Source organism: Lycium barbarum, chromosome 5 (genome assembly GCF_019175385.1).
Source record: "Lycium barbarum isolate Lr01 chromosome 5, ASM1917538v2, whole genome shotgun sequence".
Classification (NCBI taxonomy): Eukaryota; Viridiplantae; Streptophyta; class Magnoliopsida; order Solanales; family Solanaceae; genus Lycium; species Lycium barbarum.
Window position 1 is genome coordinate 76436060 of NC_083341.1, and position 6712 is coordinate 76442771.

Below are 6712 nucleotides of genomic sequence, written 5' to 3' on the forward strand. Positions count from 1 at the left end.
AGTGGTTTACGGACCGTATAGTGCACTCGTCCTTCAACCTGCCAAAAATTTCAACTTTCTGGAAATTGTTGAATGTGGTTAAATACGACCCAGTTTACGGCCCGTAAACTGGTTTACGGACCGTAAACCAGGTCGTAAACTGCCCTGTCCACCAGCCAAACTCTCTGCTTTTGGAGAATGCTTAAATATGTTCACTGGGACGGACCGTAAATCAGAATACGGTCCGTAAACTGCACATTACGGTCACTGTTCATCCCGACAGAAACTCATTAAACATTAGCTTTTGAGTTATTAAAAGGAACTTAGGCCTCATTTTATTTCATTCATTATTCATGCAACTCAGGAGACCTCTAGAACTTTCCAAATATTTTCTCCACAAGAATTCAAGAGAATCACAAGGAACATCAAGATCAACACCACCAAGCTTATGAAATCAAGTGTAAGAACACCATAAAAGATCATCCAGGTCAAGAAATCCCACCAAGGGTGGAACTAGGGTTTTAGCTAAGTGAAGAATCTCAACTTAAGGATTGTTCAACCTTCATCCAAGGTAAGTTTTATGATTATTCCATATTGTTTGGAGTATTGGAAAGCATAGACACTTGAAATGTAGAAGAACATAGAAATGGGTTATTAGTGAGTGAATAGTGACATAAATGAATGATAGTGGAATTGAACTATGAATATTGAAGTGTCGTGAATACAAATACGTTATAAATGATGTTTATATCATGAAACAAGCATTAAATGCATGAAAACACAAGGATAAGCTAGAGGTAGGAATAAGGGAAAATTGGGGAAAATGGTGGATTTTGCCAATTGTATGTAAATGACGAATGTTGAGTACGATATTGAGAGTAGTATCATAAATGTTGGGAGTGATATGAAACAAGAGAAAAATGGTATGAACGATGGAAGCGTTGTACGACTTTTCCTAGAAATTGCGATATGTTCTTGTAGTTGGTCTATTAATGTTGATATGAATTCTTTATGAAGGTAACGACGCGATATTGAAGGAGAACGAGTGAGCGATATCTTAGCTAAACGACCAAGGTATGTGAGGCTAGTCCCTTCTTCTTGATGGCATGAATCTTGTAGCACGAAATTCCTATTCTCTTCATGAGTTCTTATAGTCCAAAAGGCTAAGAGTCTAACTCCTTAATGTCTATATAAGATGAGGAATACGATATGATGATGCTAGTATAATGATGATGTTAATTATCGCTTACACTCACCTTATGTACTAGTTCCTTCAAGGTGAGGCAGAGTATCAATAGTTGTTCCATAATGGAATCGGGGGATCACGACCTTACGTCACCCCGATAGAATAAAGTTGATCTTGAGCCTTATGCATGTATTACAATGAGATAAGTATTTTATGATGAGTATATTATTATTATGAGCATTTCACACCGTGCCTAGTTGGCCGGGCAGTCACCGCCAAGGCGGGCAGCTATACGGATACACCATGACCTTCGGGTGTGGGCAGACACCACTAGTGGGCGGCATGAGATGGTACCCCGGACGCGGGAGGCCTGGACGCGGGCTAATAATATTGATTATCACACCGTTCCGACATGGACGGGCAGCTTGCATATGATGCATACATGTTATGAGGATGAGTATGAGTAAGATGGCACGCATGATTTCCTTTATGATTATCAGACAGATCCAGATATTTCACGTTGATGTTATCACTATGTTGTTGATGTTTTCTTTCATTGTTTATGCTTCTCATACTCAGTACAACATTCGTACTGACGTCCTTTCTTCGGACGCTGTGTTCATGCCCACAGGTAGACAGGGAGGAGAGCTTGGCCCAGATCCTCAGTAGCAGTCAGCTGGTTGAAAGCACTCCATTGTCCGGAGGTGCTTAGGATTATCCTTTTGGTATATATATGTATATTTTTGGGCACGACGGAGTCTTGTTCCGTCCATGAATATACAGTATGTTAGTAGAGGCTCGTAGATACGCAGTGTGGGTTAGATGGTCTCACAAGACGTTTTCATATGCATGTATATTATTTGATGGCCGAAAGGCAATTGTATATAAAGTATTTATGTTTGTTTAATTATGATTATCCTACAACTGGTATGTAAATTGATAAAAGAATATTAAATGAGCAAGATAAGTAGTAGAGTCAGCGGTGCTCGGTAACTAGCTCCGGGTACCCGTCGCGGCCCCTAGTTGGGTCGTGACAGAAGTGGTATCAAAGCAGTTCGTCCTAGGAAGTGTCTACGAGCCGTGTCTAGTAGAGTCTTGTTTATGGTGTGTTGCGCGCCACGCTAATAAACAAGAGGCTACAGGGCATTTAGGAAAATGACCATCCTTCTTCTCACGAAATCGTGCGATAGAGCCATGCTTAGGATTATGTTGTTCCTAAAAGTGCGTTATGGTTTCAGAAAATGCCGCCAAAGGGAAAAACTACAGCTGCCCAGAAGGGCAAAGCTACGACAAAGAGGCAGGTGGAAAGAGAGCCTCCGGCAAATGTAGAGGAAAGCGAATCGCAAAGTAAGGTCGCGCCCAATGTAGAAGAGCAGGGAGGAGCCTCAGCTCTGATTCCTCCACCGGGTGCTTCGGGTCAACAAGTGTCCGAGGCCATCCATTTATTGACACAATTGGTTGCCGCTCAGGCACAACGACAAGATGCGGGTCCAAGGGATCGTTCAGCTAGCACGAGAGCCCGTGACTTTATGGCCTTAAATCCTCCAGAATTCTTTGGGTCAAAGCCAGATGAAGATCCGCAAAATTTTATCAATGAGATGTTGAGGACTTTAGAGATTATCCATGCTTCCGAGACCGAATCCGTGGAGTTGGCTTCTTATAGACTCTGCGATATGGCAGTGTTATGGTATAAGAATTGGGTGATAACAAGAGGAGAAAATGCTCCACCTCCCGTGTGGCAAGAGTTTGTAGATGCCTTTATTCGTCACTACTTGCCACCCGAAGTCCGCCGAGCTAGAGCGGACAAGTTCCTGAATTTAAAGCAAAGGGGTATGAGTGCCCGAAAGTATAGCATGCAATTCAAATCATTGGCTCGATATGCTCCGACTATGGTGGCCGACATGGGAGACATAATCTATAGATTGTGAGTGGTCTGGGGCTACATTTGTACAGAGATTGTTTGACGACCTCCTTGCAAGACGGGATGGATATTTCCCGGATACAGGCCCATGCTCAGAATCTCGAGGAACGACAACGACAGCAAAGAAGTGATCGTGATGGTGACAGAAGACAAGGTAAGAGGGCTAGGTCTATGGGAGAGAACAGTGAGTATAGAGAGGGATCGAGACAGACACATCCCAGGCACTCAGGTTAGTCCGCGACTAGTGCGCCTCCCAGATTCTCAAACGGAAGGTTCGATCGCTCTTTCCAGTCAGGGCAGGGTCAGAGTTCGAGGGCCCCAAGTTCTCAGTATCAGGGAGATTTTAGTCAGAGGAGACCTCCAGTACCGCGGTGTAGCCAGTGTGGCAAATTACATTCCGGACGGTGTCGTCAGGGTTCGGATGCTTGTTATGCTTGCGGGCAAGTTGGTCACATGATGAGAGATTTCCCCTCAGCAAGAGATAGAGTGGGGACTCAGCCTACAGGTTCAGCAGCGGGTTCTTCTTCAGCACGCCCGACAGCCCAGACCCCTCAGACTACAGCAGGGAGAGGCAGAGGTAGAGGGGGAGCATCTACTTCAGGTGCTGTTCAGCCCCGTGTGTATGCTTTAGCTGGGCGACAGGATCTCGAGTATTCCCAGATGTTGTCACAGGTACCCTGACTATATTTTTCCGTGATGTATATGCTCTGATTGATTTCTACCTTCTCATATATTACTCCGTATATTGCTGATTGTGTTGGGGTGAGACCCGAGCCAATTAAACCTTTCGAAGTATTCACTCCGGTTGGTGATCCTGTAATAGCGAGGCAAGTATATAAGAACTGTGTAGTCATTATACGTGATCGTCAGACGAAGGCTAATTTGATTGAACTTGAGATGATAGGTTTTGACGTAATTATGGGTATGGACTGGTTGGCGTCATGCTATGCTAATGTTTGTTGCCGGACAAAGGTAGTTCGATTCAAATTTTTGGGAGAGCCCATACTCGAGTGGAAGGGTAATACAGTTTCCCCAAAGGGTAGGTTTATTTCCTACCTTAAGGCGAGAAAGATGATAGCCAAGGGTTATGTTTGTCATCTAGTTCGGGTTCATGACACGGAAGTGGAAGTGCCAGCTTTCCAGTCTGTCCCGGTAGTGAATAAATTCCCAGATGTGTTTCCCGACGAGTTACCAGGCCTTCCTCCAGAAAGGGAAATCGATTTTGCTATTGATGTAGTACCCAACACCGAGCCTATTTCTATTCCTCCCTATCGAATGGCTCCATCAGAGTTGAAAGAGCTAAAGGCACAGTTGAAAGACTTACTCGAGAAGGGTTTTATTAGACCCAGTTCATCACCGTGGGGAGCACCGGTCTTTTTCGTGCGAAAGAAAGATGGGTCGCTACGAATGTGTATCGATTATTGACAGTTGAACAAGGTGACTATGAAGAACAGATATCCCCTTCCCAGAATCGACGACTTGTTCGATCAATTACAAGGTGCTAAGTGGTTTTCTAAGATAGACCTAAGATCGGGTTATCATCAAGTGAGGATCAGAGAAGAAGACATTCCCAAGACAGCCTTCAGAACGAGGTACGGCCATTACGAGTTCCGAGTAATGTCGTTTGGGTTGACGAATGCCCCGGCAGTGTTCATGAATTTGATGAATAATGTGTTCAGGCTGTTCTTAGACCTTTTTGTGATAGTGTTTATCGACGATATCTTGGTATATTCTCGCACAGAGTCAGAACATGCAGATCATCTAAGAATTGTTCTTGGCGTTCTTCGAGATCGGGAATTGTATGCAAAGTTTTCGAAGTGCGAGTTTTAGCTAAAATCCGTGGCATTTCTAGGTCATGTTATTTCAGATGATGGTATCCGAGTCGACACTCAGAAAATAGAAGCTGTGAAGACTTGGCCAAGGCCTACGACACCTACAGAAGTTTGTAGTTTTCTTGGGCTAGCAGGGTATTACAGGAGATTTGTAGAGGGCTTCTCATCTATTTCAGCCCCATTGACGAAGTTAACTCAGAAGTTGGCTAAATTCCAGTGGAATGATGCCTGTGAGCGTAGTTTCCAAGAGTTGAAAAACAGGTTGACCTCAGCGCCAGTGCTAACACTTCCATAAGGGTCCGATGGTTATGTCGTATATTGTGATTCCTCCGGTGTGGGAATAGGATGCGTATTAATGCAGCATGGGAGAGTCATTGCATATGCCTCGAGACAGTTGCGAAGGCATGAACAGAATTATCCGACTCATGATCTCGAATTGGCCGCGGTTATCCACGCCTTAAAAATATGGAGGCACTACTTGTATGGTGTACATGTTGACATCTATACGGATCACAAAATCCTCCAATATATTTTCAAACAGAAGGAGTTGAACCTGCGGCAAAGGCGATGGTTAGAATTACTAAAGGATTACGATGTGAACATTCTATATCACCCAGGGAAGGCGAATGTAGTGGCAGATGCACTTAGCCGCCGATCGATGGGTAGTTTATGTGGAGTTCCTTCGAAAAAGCAGGAAATGGTTCGTGAGCTCCATCAACTAGCAAGTCTCGGCGTACGTGCGACTGATGTAGGAGATGCAAGTATTAGCATCAATGACCCCACAGTTTCATCATTGAGTCTAGAGGTGAAGGAACGGCAATATGAGGATTCCCAGCTAAGTCATTATCGAGATCTTGCTCACAAAAAAGAAAAGTCTCCATTCGAAGTTTCCATAGAAGGGGTCCTTAGATATCGGGGCAAGTTATGCGTACCGGATGTGGCAAACTTACGCCAACGGATTTTAGAGGAAGCACATTATTCCCGGTATTCTATTCATCCAGGTGCAACCAAGATGTACCACGACCTTAAGTTGCTATATTGGTGGGATGGCATGAAGCGAGACATAGCAAGGTTTGTAGCCCAATGTCCAAATTGTCAGCAAGTGAAAGCCGAACATCAAAAACCAGGAGGTTTATTGCAAGCAATGGAAATTCCTACGTGGAAATGGGAAGAAATTAATATGGATTTTATGGTAGGATTACCCCGTGCGCGAGGGAAGTATGATTCTATATGGGCGATCGTGGACAGGCTCACAAAAGCAGCTCATTTTCTCCCCGTCAGGACTACATATTCAGCGGAAGACTATGCTAAATTGTATCTCAAGGAGATTGTACGACTTCATGATATTCCTTTGGCCATTATCACGGATAGAGGAGCGCAGTTCACAGCCAAGTTCTGGAAGTCCTTTCAAGAAGGTCTAGGTACTCGAGTTAAGCTCAGCACGGCGTTCCACCCACAGACCGACGGGCAAGCCAAGCGCACTATTCAGACCTTAGAAGATATGCTACGAGCATGTGTGCTGGACTTCGATGGTAATTGGGATGAGCATTTGCCTCTTATCAAAATAGTGGAGTGACTTTGTCAGCAACAACATAGTTTTGCTAGTGCTAAGGACCAAAATCCCATTGATGGAATGGTTACCTATTATGGAGCTATTCAGGATATCATTGAGATTGATTATTGGGGTTGTTTTAGTGTTGTACTTGTCACGACCCAGCTAGGGGCCGCGACGGGTACCCGGGGCTAACCACCGAGCACCGCTCGCTCTATGACTTATTCTACTAATTTAATGCT